Source organism: Schistocerca nitens, chromosome 12 (genome assembly GCF_023898315.1).
Source record: "Schistocerca nitens isolate TAMUIC-IGC-003100 chromosome 12, iqSchNite1.1, whole genome shotgun sequence".
NCBI lineage: Eukaryota > Metazoa > Arthropoda > Insecta > Orthoptera > Acrididae > Schistocerca > Schistocerca nitens.
Genome location: NC_064625.1, coordinates 27012567 through 27030244, shown reverse-complemented (window position 1 = coordinate 27030244; position 17678 = coordinate 27012567). Strand labels below are relative to the sequence as shown.

Below are 17678 nucleotides of genomic sequence, written 5' to 3'. Positions count from 1 at the left end.
CGGAATTTTTGCCAGATCATAGTCATGTGCTCTTTAGTAATCAGACGAGCAGCTATGGAGCTGTGTCACTAGGTAAAGTCAGTTTTTCTCGTAATTCAGATCTCAGACAAATGTTATCCAGTATTAGTAGATAGGCCAGCATTGCACTAAGCTGTGCCATTTACGAGCAGATATATAGACATCGTTATCCGGCGAACCATCACGAGGTGAGAACTTTTTCAGTTTACTGCTCACGGACAGATTCAGATTGATTTCACAGGGCCATGGCGTAGCACTGCTTACGTCAAAATTTATCATTTCTTCATGAGTTAAGATTTATCAGTTTTCATACGTCGGAATTTAAGTATCCAAATTTAATTATTTTTATTTTTTATTTTCTGTTCGGGAAGGTCACACATCATTATTTTGTATTTTTTTATTTATACTGGAAGGTTACAAGGTGTTTCGACGAAACCTCTGCCAGGCACTTCAGTGTGATTTGCACAGTAGCCATGTAGATGACTGGTGCGATGGGAAGTACTCTCTGCCATTCATTTCATTTTGGTTTGCATGGTTGTAGATATACGAGGGTAATCCTAAAAGTAAGGTCTCCTAGCTTTTTTTATAAGTACATAGACTTGTGTATTTCTACACCGGTTTGCCGGCCGGAGTGGCCGTGCGGTTCTAGGCGCTAGAGTCTGGAACCGAGCGACCGCTACGGTCGCAGGTTCGAATCCTGCCTCGGGCATGGATGTGTGTGATGTCCTTAGGTTAGTTAGGTTTAAGTAGTTCTAAGTTCTGAGGGACTGATGACCTTAGATGTTAAGCCCCATAGTGCTCAGAGCCATTTGAACCATTTTGAACGACTCAGTCGAGCTTGAAGTTTCTTCAGTGTCGTCACATATGCATCAGAACTTATGGTGGTTCCAGTTGGCATGATGTCCACAAGTCCTTCGAAATCGAAAAACACCGTAGCCGTAACTCTTCCAGCAGAAGCTGTGATTTTGAATTTTTTTTCCTTGGGTGAATTTGCATGATGCCACTCCACTGATTGCCTCTTCGTCTCTGGTGAAAAATGATGGCGCCATGTTTCATCACGTGTCACAATTCTTCCAAGAAATCTCCACCATTCTCGTACTGTTCCAAAAGTTCGCTGCATACCGTTTTTCTTCTTTCTTAGTGAGCCACTGTCAACATCCTGGGAACCCATCTGGCACAAACCTTTTTTAACGCCAACGCTTTCAGTATTCTGCAAACACTTCCTTCGCCTATCCCAACGTAGCGTGACAATTCGTTCACTGTGTTGCGTCTGTCAGCAGTCACCAATTCGTTAACTCTCTGCAAATTGTCTGGAGTGTGTGCACTACGTGGCCTGCCGCGGCGAGGACAATCCTCAATATTGCCGCGCCCGCTTTCATCAGGTAACCAGCTTGCCCACCGACTAACTGGACTGCGATCGAGAGCAGCATCTCCATAGACCTTTTTCAACCTCTTGCGGATTTTTCTCACTGTCTCGTTTTCACAGCACAGGAATAATATGACAGCACGTTGCTTCTGACGAACGTCAAGCGTAGCAGCCATCTTGAAGACATGCTGTGACGGCGCCACTCACGGGCACAGGTTGAACTAAGTTTGAAAACAAGTGGGAAGGATGTATCTACACGCTGTAAAACTTTGACACATGCAGAATGAAAACTATTTTTACAAAAATAGTGTTCATTTCTTTTGGAGTGATCCTCGTTCTTTTGTTATCGCGCGACTTGCCCGTAACGCCACCAGGCAGCATCCAACGCCGCGATGGGCAGGTCGTAATGTTTTGGCTTATCAGTGTAGAATACGTCCCGTGTAAACGCAGCTTTAAGGGAGAGGAGAGGAGTAGGTTTATTGGCAGAGAGGGTGTAGAAGTTGGATAGGGTGAGGGTGGGGTTGGTGGTTGTAAGGGGTCCGTAGGCCCTTACTATAAGTTTGCACTCGGTACAGGTCGAGGGGGAAAACAATCGATAGTGTCGGATTGCGAGAGCGAGTGTGAGTTGCCCGCATCTCGTGGTCGTGCGGTAGCGTTCTCGCTTCCCACGCCCGGGTTCCCGGGTTCGATTCCCGGCGGGGTCAGGGATTTTCTCTGCCTCGTGATGGCTGCGTGTTGTGTGCTGTCCTTAGGTTAGTTAGGTTTAAGTAGTTCTAAGTTCTAGGGGACTTATGACCACAGCAGTTGAGTCCCATAGTGCTCAGAGCCATTTGAACCATTTTTGAGTGTGAGTTGAGTCAGTTCCCAGGTTGCAAGGCTTACCGACAAAGGGAGTGGCCATCGCCGCGGTTTAACCCATTTGTGTTAAAATAATACGGGAAAGTGAAGAAGTACAATTACGAGAGTGATCAGTGATATTTCTGGGCCGATATTTGTGGTTTCGCGTCTACCGCGCCGGCATCATTTGGATTGTAGTGTTGGATTGCAGTGTTGGATTACAGTGATTGAATTTACGTGTGACGATAATGAATAGCGAGGAAGCCTGTGCTGAGATTAGCCGTCATTAAATGTATATGACGAAGGCAGTGGCTGTCTCCTTTTTCTTGTGTTTTTGAGACGAATATAGGTCTTGATTAGTGAAGCTGTGTTGGCGTTCTTCTTGTCACCAGACATTTCATTATTACAGCATTTGAGAAGGACAAAATGGAATGTAACAACTCCGTAGCAGTCAAATCCGATTGCCAGCCCCATTAGGTACACGGTCACATCAATTAATAGTTATTAGGGCTGCTATCAGATCCCGATCGAGCGGGATACATAAATACGGACTTGTTACATGGTGTAGGAAGGGAAGGAAGGAGTGAGGGAAGTTAGAACAGGAGAAAAAGAGAGAGGGGGAGAGAGACGGAGAGGTTTGCTGTGTGCACTGAGTCGCGGCAATTTGTCGAGCGAGTTAGCGCCTCGCTATGCTCGTGTTAGCGGGCCCGTTCTTGCGGCGTCTCCGCAAACAGCTCGTTTTGTTGGGAGCCAGAAAAGGTCTTAAAAGGGTCAAACAGCAACGGCAGGCAGGGGATAACAGGCGCAGGAATGTCCTGCTGCGCCCAGCACGGCCGTACCGGCCCGTGGAATGCGGTGCACAGCCATGACTCCAAGAATTCCGGCTGGACCCTCTTCCCCGAATCCGCTTGCTCGGAAAACCAAAAATCGGGAGGAAAAACGGGAGCGGGGGGGGGGGGGGGGGGGAAGAGCATGCACTACGCACTGCCCGGGCTGCAAGTGGCTAACCCTGTCCAGGGACCCTATTCTGTATCGTTCATACCAATCGGTGTAGTAAGTTAGACTCGGTAGAGACGTCATTTTCGGTTCTTTATCGAAATATCCTATGCAGTTAGCTCGTGAGACTTGTTACCGAACGGTCCTCCCACCGATTTTACGACAATTGTACCGAGAGGTTTTGGATTTCGGTCTGGCCCTGTCGATCGGTGAGCTGTGGTTTACGTACACCTACAGTTTGTTATTTTAAACATATTTAGCGGTTTTAGCTTTGGATTTAGTGATTGTGTTACTAAAGAATCACCAGAGGACGCCTCCGGTTGGAAAGTGAGTTCATAATTGACTATTTTCCTTTGTTAGAAATATGGTTAGTTTGTTACTGTTAATAATTAAATAAAAAAAGGCGTTTTCAATCAATATTCTCTCAAAATACGTGTTCTTTTTATGCAAATAAGAGTTTAACGATGGTTAAATATCAAGACATCGGCTCTGCTAACGTGTTTTACTTGAGTATGAACTGACGTTAGTAGTGCCTTTGTGTACTTTTTCTCACGAATGGGTTAGTTAGTAATTATCGAAACGTGTTTACAACTTTCAAGTAACAATGGAAAGCAATTATGTGAAGCCTCATATTGGATACCTTCCAAACTATCACGCATTTATGACTTATGCAGCAGCCGGCCGGGGTGGCCGAGCGGTTCTAGGCGCTACAGTCTGGGACCACGCGACCGCTACGGTCGCAGGTTCGAATCCTGCCTCGGGCATGGATGTGTGTGATGTCCTTAGGTTAGTTAGGTTTAAGTAGTTCTAAGTTCGAGGGGACTGATGACCTCAGCCGTTAAGTCCCACAGTGCTCTGAGCCATTTAAACCATTTTTATAGTCATTTATCAAGCCACATAGACGTAGACAACACGGCTGAGACAACATACTTCTCCACATAGTCCCCAAGAGACTGCAAACATTTCTCGGAGCGGGTAGCCAACTCTTCAATTCCGGATGCCTAGAAATCACGTCCAGCGTTGTGTAAGCACCTGATTACAGCTGCCTTCATCTCCTCATCGCTTCGGAATCGTCGCCCACCGAGTTCCTCTTTCATCTTTCCGAACACTTGATAATCGCACGGAGCGAGGTCTGGACTGTATGGAGGTTCTTGCCTTACCTCCCAATCGAATTGCGGCAGCAGCTCTGACGTTTGGCGGGCCGAATGCGGTGTTGCGTTATCGTGCAAGAAAATCACACCGGCGCACAATTTTCCCCGCCGCTTTTCTCGAACCGCCTTACGCAACCGGTACAGCGTTTGACAACACGAAGCAGAGGCGATTTTCCACACCCTCCACGTCAAAGAACACTGTCGCCGTCATCTTTCCTGCCGGAGGTTGAACCTCGGCCTTTCTTCCTTGTGATGAGATGCTGTTGTCCCATTTTATCGATGTTCTCTTTGTTTTGGGGTGGTGAAGTGGGGGACCCACGTTTCATCCCCTGTGACGATTCGCCGCAAGAGCTCCTTTCCTTCCACAAACTAAAGGCAGTGAAGATTGGGAACGTTGTCCCTCGTGAACATCGGTGAGCAGCCGTGTGACCTACACTACTGGCCATTAAAATTGCAACACCAAGAAGAAACGCAGATGATAATCGGGTATTCATTGGACAAATATATTATACTAGAACTGACATATGATTACACTTTCACGCAATTTGGGTGCATAGATCCTCAGAAATCAGTACCCACAACAACCACCTCTGGCCGTAATAACGGCCTTGATACGCCTGGGTATTGAGTCAAACAGAGCTTGGATGGCGTGTACAGGTACAGCTGCCCATGCAGCTTCAACACGATACCACAGCTCATCAAGAGTAGTGACTGGCCTATTGTGACGAGCCAGTTGCTCGGCCACCGATTCCATATTCTGCTAACAGTAATTGGATGTCGATTAACGCGAGCAGCAATGTCGCGATACGATAAACCGAAATCGCGATAGGCTACAGTCCGACCTTTATGAAAGTCCGAAACGTGAAGGTACGCGTTTCTCCTCTCTGCACGAGGCATCACAAGAACGTTTCACCAGGCAACGGCGGTCAACTACTGTTTGCGTATGAGAAATCGGTTGGAAACTTTACTCGTGTCAGCACGTTGTAGGTGTCGCCAAGGGCTCCAACCTTGTGTGAATGGTCTGAAAAGCTAATTATTTGCATATCACAGCATCTTCTTCCTGTCGGTTAAATTTCGCGTCTGTAGCACGTCATCTTCGTGGTGTAGCAATTTTAATGGCCAGTAGTGTAAAATGGCCATTATAAATTGGCCATAACTTCTGAACGGTTTGGGTTAGGACGTTCAAACTGCACTGAAATTATAATGAAATCTAGACCATTATGTGCTTACAGGCGTTGATAAATATTAACGGGGTCAGTTGAAAAATGTATGGCACGACCGGGACTCGAACCGGGGACCTCCTGCTTACATGGCAGACTATCTGACTGAGCCATGGAGGACACAGAGGACAGCCTTATTTATATGGAGATGGTATCTGTTCTTCCGGACATGTCTTAGCAGCCAGTGATCTTCTTCAGTGCGGATACACTCACATTGCTCGAACTCTTACGGGAATCCGAAGATTGACAGCCGCGAGTAATGAGTATAGCGGACAGTAAGTTGGAAATGTGGGTCTCGCGGGGAGCGCGACAGAGGTAAGTCCCTACAGTCGCACTATCTTCTGCGTCCTCGATGGCTGAGTGCTGGCCTAGCCGCCGCCGCGTGCGGAGCTTGTCGCGCGTGGGGCACGCTGTCGGCCGTGTGTGGCTGTGGCTTGTGAGTACTGTACAACATAGCCGTCCAGTTATGGAAGCTCGGGTTAGGAAGTCTACGTTGAAATTTTCATTCCCGTTCGAATATGACAGGCCGAAAGATTATGAAATCGACGACTGGTTGTTCGAAAAGATAGGTTTACAAGATGCTGACGTTCACGGGTTGTCAAATTATTTCCTTGGTATGTTAAAGTGCGAGACGTTGAAACATGTGCGCGGATTATGACAAAAACAGGCGGTTTCGCGAACTTTCTTCATACCAGTGGTGAATGAAGCTTCGCTGGTTTAGGGTTGCGATCTGCGAGCATATTCAGCCTCCCATTTGAACTGGTTCGATCTCATCAAACAAGTGTTAAGGCATTATGGAACGGTTTTGCAGGTTACTGGTGAGAAATGGAGAAGCAATAAAAATTTCAGTGGTGTGCGAAATGTTAGAATTGATCTTCATAAGCATATCCCGTCGTATATTATGGTTCAAGGCTTCATAGCCTTAGTTGTTTTTGATGGCCAACCAACGACCTGCGTAGTAAGCGGATCCACAGGGCAACCTGTCCCTGTGTCAAATTTTAAGGAGGGAAAATCAGGCACCCACTTCCGCTGGCGATGTGCGACATCAACAGAAACTGTCGTATGCGGAGACCTTATCAGCCCCATTACAGGAAGCCCGGAATGGGCAGAGCCCTGACGTATCACATCAGGGAGAAAATGGACGAAATGTGGATTCAACTGCACGTAGCCTACTGACAACTGAACAGAGTACAACGGCTGTAAGTAGCTAAAGGTCTAGATTTCATTATAATTTCATCCTCCGAGAGCTGCAAGATCATCAATGATACCTGTACAGATACCAGCTTCATTAATTCAAACTGCACGGTTGGCCGCTGGACATGATGGGAATTAGTATGTGCATGTACGGTTTAGTGTAGCGACGAAGCTCACTTTCATTTGGATGGGATCGTCAGTAAGCAAAATTAGCGCGTTTGGGGGACTGAGAATCCATATTTCGCGATCGAGAAGTCTCTTCACCCTCAGTGGGTGATAGTGTGGTGTGCAGTGTCCAGTCACCGAATAATCGGTGCGATGTTCCTCGATGGCGCGGTGACTACCAAACGGTGCGTGAAGGTTATGGAAGACGATTTCATCTCCATTATCCAAAGTGACCCTGATTTCGACAAGATGTGGTTCATGGAAGAGGGAGCTCGATACCATCGAACCACGATGTCCTGGTGGAGCACTTTGGGGACCGCATTCTGGCTCTGGGGTACCCAGACGCCACTGGCATGGGCCTCGGTTGCCTGCCATATTGTCCGGATCTGAACACGTTTGGCTCCTTTTTGTGGGGGTACAACAATAACCCCAAAACCGCTGCTGAGCTGAGAAGAGCAATTCAGGAGGTCATCGACAGTGTCGATCATTCGACACTTCAGCGGGTCATGCAGAATTTCGCAATTCATCTGCGTCACATCATCGCCAATGAGGGCAGGCATATCGAATATAACTTAAATCTGAATATCTGTAGTGACGGTTACATATTGAATAAAGTGTGTGTGCCCCGTAGTTTGTAGCTAATTTATGTTTTTTTTTAATTTCATATACGAGGGTCGTTCAGTAATTAGACAGACAAATCGGTCTGGAGAAAAGAGCGTTTATTTTTACAAAACAGTACTTTTTCTACTTTTCAACGTAATCCCCTAAACATTTATAGAATTGTTCCAACGGGCTACAAGCTTTATTCCGGCTGCCAATAACTCTTTATCTTGATGTTTGAACCAACTTCCCACAAACTTTTTCACGTCCTCGTTGTCCTCTATCTTCGTCCCATGTAATGCCTCCACCAAATAAATGGAAATCAGTAGGTGCTGAATCAGAACTGTAAGAGGGATTAGGCAGCACTTCCCAACCCATTTTGCCGATGGTTTCATGGATTAGTTAGGCAATATGAGGATGTACGTTGTCTTGCTGGAGAATCACACCTCTCCTCTGAGATCCACGACGTCTCTCTCTCATGGCTGGCTTCACCTTGTTTGAAAGCAATCCGAGTACCATTGATTGTTCATTGTACGCTGCTCTTCGAGATAACCACAAAAAAAACTGCACCTTCGGCATCCCAAAACACCGTCAACATGACTTTTCCTGCTGATGCTTGCGTTTTGAATTTTTTTCTTGACAGGTGAGTTGGTGTGCTTCCACTCCATGCTTTGTCTTTTTGAATCTGGCTCGTAATAGTGAACCCAAGTTTCATCACAAGTTAAAATTTTCTTGAGGAAGTGCTCACCTTCTCTTTCATAAAGTTCCTTGAGCTCTGTGCACACTCTCAAAATTGTTTCCTTGTGTAGCCGCGTCAACTCCTTTGGGACCCATCTTGCACATGTTTTGCAGTACTTCAGCTTGTTACAGATAAGGTTATGACCTGTAACAGTACTAACTTGAACTTTATCAACTTTCATTTCTACAGTCATACGGCGGTCGGCACGAATAATGTCATCAACTCGACTTTCAAGTGAGGGAGCTGAAACTGCAACTGGTCGGCCAGAACGGTGTTGGTCAGTCACTGAGTCGCGACCATTTTTGAACTGCTCTACCCCCTAGTAAATATTTGCACGATCCATACAACCTTCATCATAAACCTTAGACATCCTACAGTATATATTCACTTCAGCATGTAAAAAACGAACAACAGAACGTTGTTCAACTAATGCGGGCGTTTCAAGCGTACTCGTCATCTTGAAATGTATTCTTGAGGTTATAAACAAAACAATGTCGATACATCAGCTGATCAGAGCTCATTCCAGTGATCCCAACTTCAGCCCATAAAAGTACCGAACTTACCCTACTAACAGGTTTTTCCCCAGACTAATTCGTCTCTTTAATTATTTAATGACCCTCATAATTCAATAATTGTCACCCTGTACATCACGAACTTCACAATCGGCAGGAACTTCTAGGCATCTTTACGTGCTCACTGTGCGTTCAAAGTGAAATATGCGACTCGACACTATCGACGTGCATACGAGGCACACTGCGCAACACATCTGCGCAAAGCTTCACCTGTTGTTAATTTCGCGATAGATAACACCTCTAAAAAATATCCCTCGTATATACATCGTCCGTCGAAATAGTTCCGAGACAGATTTAATTCCTGGCGTATTCGCGATGTCAGATCAGTAACTATGGTGACAGCCTGAACTAACAACTGTAAACAACAGATGTTCATTGGACCAATCAGCTGTTAGCAGGTGGTGTTCAACACTGGACGTTGAAACTTGTGTTAAATGAGTGTGTCTATACTTAAAATGCAGAATGACTGAGAAAGTGAAACTTCTATATTATTTGATTCTGAAAGAGCTGAGTAAAACTGAACGTACTGAGCCTACTTTCTCTACTTTTTCTTGTCATGTCAACACTGATCCGCAATATTCTAGCGCAACGCAATCTTACTGCTCAAAAAAATTACAACCTGACTTCAAATAATTAATTCAAAAGAATGGCCCTGACGAAAAATAAATCTAAACAATAACCTATGGTTGGGAAGTGAGTGAGACAGGGTTGTAGCCTCCCCCCGATGTTAATCAATCTGTATATTGAGCAACCAGTGAAGGAAACAAAAGAAAAATTCGGAGTAGGTATTAAAATCCACGAGGAAGAAATAAAAACTTTGAGGTTCACCGATGACATTGTAATTCTGTCAGAGACAGCAAAGGACTTGGAAGAGCAGTTGAACGGAATGGATAGTGTCTTGAAAGGAGGATATAAGATGAACATCAACAAAAGCAAAACGAGGATAATGGAATGTAGTCGAATTAAGTCGGGTGATGCTGAGGGAATTAGGAAATGAGACACTTAAAGTAGTAAAGGAGTTTTGCTATTAGGGGAGCAAAATAACTGATGATGGTAGAAGTAGAGAGGATATAAAATGTAGACTGGCAATGGCAAGGAAAGCGTTTCGAAAGAAGAGAAATTTGTTGACATCGAGTACAGATTTAAGTGTCAGGAAGTCGTTTCTGAAAGTATTTGTATAGAGTGTAGCCATGTACGGAAGTGAAACATGGACGATAAATAGTTTGGACAAGAAGAGAATAGAAGCTTTCTAAATGTGGTGCTACAGAAGAATGCTGAAGATTAGATGGGTAGATCACATAACTAATGAGGAGGTATTGAATAGGATTGGGGAGAAGAGAAGTTAGTGGCACAATTTGACTAGAAGAAGGGATCGGTTGGTAGGACATTTCTGAGGCATCAAGGGATCACCAATTTAGTATTGGAGGGCAGCGTGGAGGGTAAAAATCGTAGAGGGAGACCAAGAGATGAATACGCTAAGCAGATTCAGAAGGATGTAGGTTGCAGTAGGCACTGGGAGATGAAGAAGCTTGCACAGGATAGAGTACCATAGAGAGCTGCATCAAACCAGTCTCAGGATTGAAGACCACAACAACAACAACCTATACATTTCATTAAGCACTTACCTCACAAAAATCTTCATTACGCGAACTACTGCAATACAGTGAGCGTCAATACTGCCAGCTAAATAAAATATTCTAACTACCAAAGCCACTAACTACTAATAGGCATGTGGTTAGCAAAAGAAATTTTGTTGCCAAGCAAATAATGTGTTTTTTTTACCTTAATACTGTGACATACAGTTCAAACACGAATATAAACCTTAATTGACATGTAATACAAAGGTATATAATCATGAATGACATTGAATCTCCAAGTCGAACATGTACAGATCGTTATCCTACGCTAACACTTCAGACCTCTGCCCTTCATCAGTGCTAACTTCTCTCATCTAACATCCATACCGAGCGAGGTGGCGCAGTGGTTAGCACACTGGACTCGCATTCGGGAGGACGACGGTTCAATCCCGCGTCCGGCCATCCTGATTTAGGTTTTCCGTGATTTCCGTAGATCACTTCAGGCAAATGCTGGGATGGTTCCTTTGAAAGGGCACGGCCGATTTCCTTCCCCATCCTTCCATAATCCGAGCTTGTGCTCCGTCTCTAATGACCTCGTTGTCGACGGGACGTTAAACACTAATCTCCTCCTTTCCTCCTCCTCTAACATCCATCACTGCTGGCTGTTCATCTCCAACTGCCCAACAGTACTTCTATCACTGCTGGCGACTACCCATCTAATCTTCAGCATTCTTCTGTAGCACCACATTTCGAAAGCTTCTATTCTTGTCCAACTGCCCAACAGTACTGGGCGAGTCCGACCAGCCACAGAGTCTCTTACAAAGAAAGCGCAGCCAGAGATCCAATGTAAAGCGCTACATAGCGCTGCCAACACAGAAGCAGCCCACTTACAACGCGTGGCAGTAGTGTGCCAACATTGTTGCATTGTTGTGTCACAAATCACAAAGGAGAAACTTCTCTAAACCAAGTGTTCTAGATATTTCACAGCATATTTCGAAGAGGAGAAAAGTGCGTTCAGAGTTTGTACCACACACTGCGCCTCCCCAACGACACATGGAAGACTGCAGCGATTTGGTTGAACTGCAAAATGAGGAAAATTCTTATCCTGAGGAAGAAATTTTCTGACAGTTTGACATGGTTGTTTGAACTTACTGTGGGTACTTAAGTGACGTGGAGGGGGGGGGGGGGGGTGGCACACCATGTATAACACCTGAAACCTTAAAACCACCTTCTCAACTTTTCTTAATTTTTTTATTAATTCTGCCACGAAACTTTTGAGACTGAGGCAGTATGCTCTGCACGTTGGCAGGCAGTGACGGAATCATGACCCTCCTCTTTCCGAAAAACATGTTAGTAAAAGAGTAAATAAATAATTTATTTTATTAAGAGTGGAGGTCGTAATATTTCACCCCAATTAGTATGCAACAAAAATAACTTCAGACATTCTAAGTACATTGTTGAATGAAGTAGTCACCATTGTTGCACTAGTTAATCATCACTGATTAGATATAACTACAATCAAAATATATTTTACTTGAATGTCTCCCTTGCTTCCTGCTCTTTGCCTAGTGTCTGTTAAGTGGTGGTTGAAACACATTCCCTCCCCTTTCTTGTGACTTATTAACACTAGATCAGCTGTTCACGACGCAACTTCTGTAGGTAAGTGAGACAAATGAAAAACATCTTCAGTCGCGTGACATAGCATCTTTATACGTCAATATCTAAACACAGATTGAACCCTCTGCCAGGCACTTAACTGTGATAAGCTGAATAGCGATGTAGATGTAGACAGGCTCGCTAGCATAGTATCTTTACATATCAAAAACTGATCACAGACTCCGTAGCAGAACATCTCTACGTATCAAAAACTAAATACAAAATCCCTAATAGAATTTTTCATATAAAAAAACCAGACTCAATCTCGCTGACAAAGTATCTTTACGCATTAAAAGCTAAACATAGACTCTACGAACTGAGGCGGAACGCCCACATTTATGATCTCACATTTCACACGAGAAACAGAAACTTTTTAATTTGTTCAAATGTTCAAATGTGTGTGAAATCCTATGGGAGTTAACTGCTAAGGTCATCAGTCCCTAAGCTTACACACTACTTAACCTAAATTATCCTAAGGACAAACACACACACCCATGCCCGAGGGAGGACTCGAACCTCCGCCGGGACCACCCGCACAGTCCTCGACTGCAGCGCCTGAGACCGCTCGGCTAATTCCGCGCAGCCTTTTTAATTTCAACAATTTTATAATTAGCACATTAATTTAGACAAAAGTATAAATTTTTAGAAACTCGAGAGTAATGCTTAGCAGACTATAGTACTGGTCACTGAAATCTTATTCAATTTCACAAAACAACGTTAGAGAATAAGGAAGTTTTTATGATCATTAACTTTTCAAATAAATCGTTTATGGAAATGAAAACCGTACTTCAAAAAGTGGACAAAGCGGATTTCATTTGAGGTATGTCAAGGCTAATACAAAAAATTTTCACTTTTCTACTAATTTTAGGCAATACAAACTTTTGTAGGTATCATAATTTTGTTATATTTCATTATCATAAAATATTTTTAATAACACTATCTACATTATTGCAATTGTGAAATTGATAACTAATTACTGAATAACAAAATTTAATGCGAAACACCTTTAATAAAATTTCAATGAGTTATGGAACATATTGATCATGCTGTTATGTATTTACTAGACGGTATAAAAGACATATATATTAGTTTTCCTTTTCTTTTTAATTAATTCATTTACTCTAAAATAAATGATATGAGGACAGGCCTTTAATACTATAAGTTAAACATACCTGCTGTGCTTGACTACAGCTCAAGAGAAATGTTTTTATTAATTACAACGCATGCTGAATGAAATTAGTACTTGTATGTGATCACACATATCGCATAATTCAGAAACAAGTTAGTATCGAGAGCGCTTACAAATATTGGTATCGACTACTATAGTAATGGAGATTTACCTAGCCTCCAGATACATTTCACAGTAACGGCGAGTTCTATATGCCCTCGATTTCTTCGAAGTACCCAGAGCCACAAATAAAGTTGACCAGTATGATCGATATTTGTAGCGGGATCAGTAACAAACTTAAAGTGAAAACTTTGACCGTAATGTAGGTGAAGGATTTCTGCTACCTTGGAAGTGAAATAACCAATGGCGGATGAAGCAGTCAGGGTATAAGAAGGACTGTGGGAAAAGCGGAATAGAAGAGAATCGAAGCGTTTTAGATGTGGTACTACAGAAGACTGTTGAAAATTAGGTGGGTTGATAAGGTAAGGAATGAGGAGGTTGTCTGCAGAAACGGCGAAGGGTCCACAGCATGAGAGAACAACGGTTCGTTTCGAAACTTCCTGGCAGATTAAAACTGTGCATCGGACCGAGACTCGAACTCGGGACCTTTGCCTTTCACGGGCAAGTGCTCTACCGACTGAGCTACCCAAGCACGACTCACGCCCGCTCCTCACAGCCTTACTTCTGCCAGTATCTCGTCTCCTACCTTCCAAACTTTACAGAAGCTCTCCTGCGAACCTTCCAGAACTAGCACTCCTGAAAGAAAGGATATTGCGGAGACATGGCTTAGCCACAGCCTGGGGGATGTTTCCAGAATGAGATTTTCACTCTGCAGTGGAGTGTGCGCTGATATGAAACTTCCTGGCAGATTAAAACTGTGTGCCGGACCGAGACTCGAACTCGGGACCTTTGCCTTTCACGGGCAAGTGCTCTACCGACTGAGCTACCCAAGCACGACTCACGCCCCGTCCTCACAGCTTTACTTCTGCCAGTATCTCGTCTCCTACCTTCCAAACTTTACAGAAGCTCTCCTGCGAACCTTGCAGAACTACCACTCCTGAAAGAAAGAAAGGATTCCTTAATTTGAGCATAACTTTATTTATTATCAAGTTAGGTCGCATTTTCTTCAGAACAAGGCAGTTTTTTTTTTTTTGTACAAATTCCTCTCCTGTGCCATTCTTTTCATCTTGCACTTGCAACCTGTGTCCTCAATAATTTGCTGGATGTATTCCAATCTCTGCCTTTCTCTACAGTTTTCACCCTCTATCTAGTACCATGGAAGTTTATTCCGTGATGTCTTAACAGATGTCCTACCATCCCGTCCCTTCTTCTTGACAGTGTTCTCCATATATTCCTTTCCCCGCTGATTCTGCGGAGACCTCCGCATTCCTTATCAGTCCACCTAATTTCAATATTTTCTGTAGTACAACTCAAATGCTTGGATTCTTTCTGTTCCGATTTTTTCACAGTCCACACTTCACTACCATACAATGCCGTGCTCCAAACGGACATTCTCAGAAATTTGTTCTTCAAATTAAGATCTATAATCGACACTAGTACACTTTTCTTGGCCAGGAATGGTCTCTTTGCCTGTGCCAATCTGCTTTTTGTGTCCTCCTTGCTTCCTCCATCATATGTTTTTTGCTTAACTTCATCTAGTTCCTGCTATCCAAATTTGATGTTAAGTTTATCGCTAATCTCCGTTCTGGCACTCCTCACTACTTCCGCCTTCCTTCCGTTCACTCCCAGTCTGTATTCTGTACTTACTGAGCTGTTGATTACATTCAATACATCTTGTAATCATTCTTTACTCCCACTGAGTATAGCAGTATCATCAGCGAATCTTATCACTAATATCCTTTGAAACGTCCCCTTTGAAAAATTCAGAATGACAGGGCTGGAAAAACTACGTTATTTGATTTCAAACGGCTGAGCAAAACTCAACGCAATCAAACAGTTTTCTCTTTACTTATTCTGTTCATCACTAAACTGACACACAATATTTTTAGCGCAACGCAATCTGACTTTCAATAATCCCTATCTGGACGTGCGTCCGCCAGAAGAAGGAAATTTGTAAAGATGGATGTCATGAATTGATAGATTATATATATGATGACTTTTGAACGTTATTAAGGTAAATACATTGTTTGTTCTCTATCTAAATCTTTCATTTGCTCAGTATGCCTATCAGTAGTTAGTGCCTTCAGTAGTTACAATCTTTTATTTAGCTGGCAGTATTGGCGCTCGCTGTATTGCAGTAGTTCGAGTAACGAAGATTTTTGTGAGGTAAGTGATTCATGAAGGGTATAGGTTATTGTTAGTTAGGGCCATTCTTTTGTAGGGATTATTGAAAGTCAGATTGCGTTGCGCTAAAAATATTGTGTGTCAGTTTAGTGATGATCAGAATAAGTAAAGAGAAAACTGGGAGTACGTTGAGTTTTACTCAGCTGTTTGAAATCAAATAACGTAGAAGTTTTTCCAGCACTGTTATTCTTAATTTTTCAAATAGGACGTTTCACCTTTCATCCTGAAATTTAACTCCTCTCTTGAAGCATTCCTTTAGTTCCGTCAGAGCTTTTCCCAGGACTACGTTCTTGGTCTTACATTATTACTATTCCCTCTTGGTTCTTGTATATGTTGCACATTATCCATCTTTCCCGACACCTTACTTCTATTTCTCGCAGAATCCGGAACGTGTTGTATCATTTTACACTGTCGAATGCTTTTCCCAGGTCGACAACTCCTATTATCGTCTCTTGATATTTCGAAATCTTGCTTCCAATATCAAGTGCCTGTCTGCTGCCCTTGCCTTTCAGAAAGTCAAGGTCATGGTCATCCAACCGATCCTCAATTTCTTTTCCAGTCTTCTATGTATTATTATTGGCTCTGAGCACTGTGGAACTTAACAACTGAGGTCATCAGTCCCCTAGAACTTAGAACTATTTAAACCTGACTAACTTAAGGGCATCACAGACATCCATGCCCGAGGCAGGATTCGAACCTGCGACCGTAGTGGTCGCGCGGTACCATACTGAAGAGCATAGAACTGCTCGGTCACACCGGCCGGCTATTATTCTTGTCAGCAACTTCGGCACATGAGCCGTTAAGCTGATTGTATGATAGTTCTCGCACTTGTCGGCTCTTGCTATCTTCCGAATTGTGTGGATGATGTTTCTAGAGATTCCGATGGTATGGTTCCAGACTCAGTTATTCTACACACAGACTTTAATAGTCCCTTAATTGTCGTCTGCTCCACTATCTTCAGAGATTAGAAAGCAGTGTTGTCTGTAACTTGTGCCTTATTTGATCTCACGTCTTCTAAAGATCTTATGAACTCTGACAACTAAAATAGATGAACGTAGTGCTAGATAAATTAATGTATAAATCCGTGTAGGGCTTTACCATGTTGAGAAGTTATTATTTATGTAGTCACTGGTACCGTTTTCCTTTTTGAAAAAATAATTATTGAAATGACAATTATTTAACAGGAGTCCGTCAATGTTACGGCGATTTTCTTATGACTTACTGTGGAATTTGAGCAATCGTGTCGTAGTGAAGAAAAGGTTATTCTCGTTATTCTCACAACTTTGCTCTTCCTGTTCGCTGAAGTGTGGCCGCAATTGACGCTGTGTCAGAAGCAGTTTTGCACTCCATACACGTTTCAGTTATCGCCTCGCGATCTGTGAGCATCAATATTAGCTTTTATGTAATACCATATGTACGGAATTCATTCGATACATTGCTTGTCGCCTACGTATCGACCGGTTTCCTGACCTCTAAGACGCAACATATCCATAACAGACACACTTGCTTACTCGCGCAATACACAATCCATATACACTGAGAAGACAAACGTCTTAGGATACCTCCTTTGGCCGGCCGGAGTGACCGAGCGGTTCTAGGCGCTACAGTCTGGAACCGCGCGACCGCTACGGTCGCAGGTTCGAATCCTGCCTCGGGCATGGATGTGGGTAATATCCATAGGTTAGTTAGGTTTAAGTAGTTCTAAGTTCTAGGGGACTGATGACCTCAGATGTTAAGTCCCGTAGTACTCAGAGCCATTTGAACCATTTTTGAATACCTCCTTTGCCCCAGCATTGTGCAACAACTCGACGTGGCACGGACTCAAAAAGTCGTTGCAAGCCGCTGCAAAATACTGACCCATTCTGCCTCTATAGCCGTCAATATTTGCGAAAGTGTTACGGATGCAGGATTTACGGAAAGAACTGATCCCTCGATTACGTCCCATAAATGTTGGGTGGGATTTATCTTGGACGATTTGGACGGCCAGATCATTAGTTCGAACTGTCCAAAATATTCTTCAGACCAATTGCGAACAACTGTAGTCCGGTAACATGGCGCATTGTCATCCATAAAAATAACATCGTTTTTTGGGAATATGGAGCCCGGGAATTGCTG

At 43.5% G+C, this 17678-nt stretch overlaps 1 protein-coding gene and 1 non-coding gene across 2 annotated transcripts in view; one reads left to right on the top strand and one right to left on the bottom strand.

Annotated features, from left to right (window-relative positions):
• LOC126214877 (NK1 transcription factor-related protein 1) overlaps positions 1-17678 on the top strand; it is a 142592-nt gene that overhangs the window by 68778 nt on the left and 56136 nt on the right. The gene's annotated exons all lie outside the window — the stretch shown is intronic.
• Trnas-uga (transfer RNA serine (anticodon UGA)) lies at positions 13837-13911 on the bottom strand. The gene has a single exon. It is a non-coding gene; the product is annotated as a tRNA-Ser (tRNA).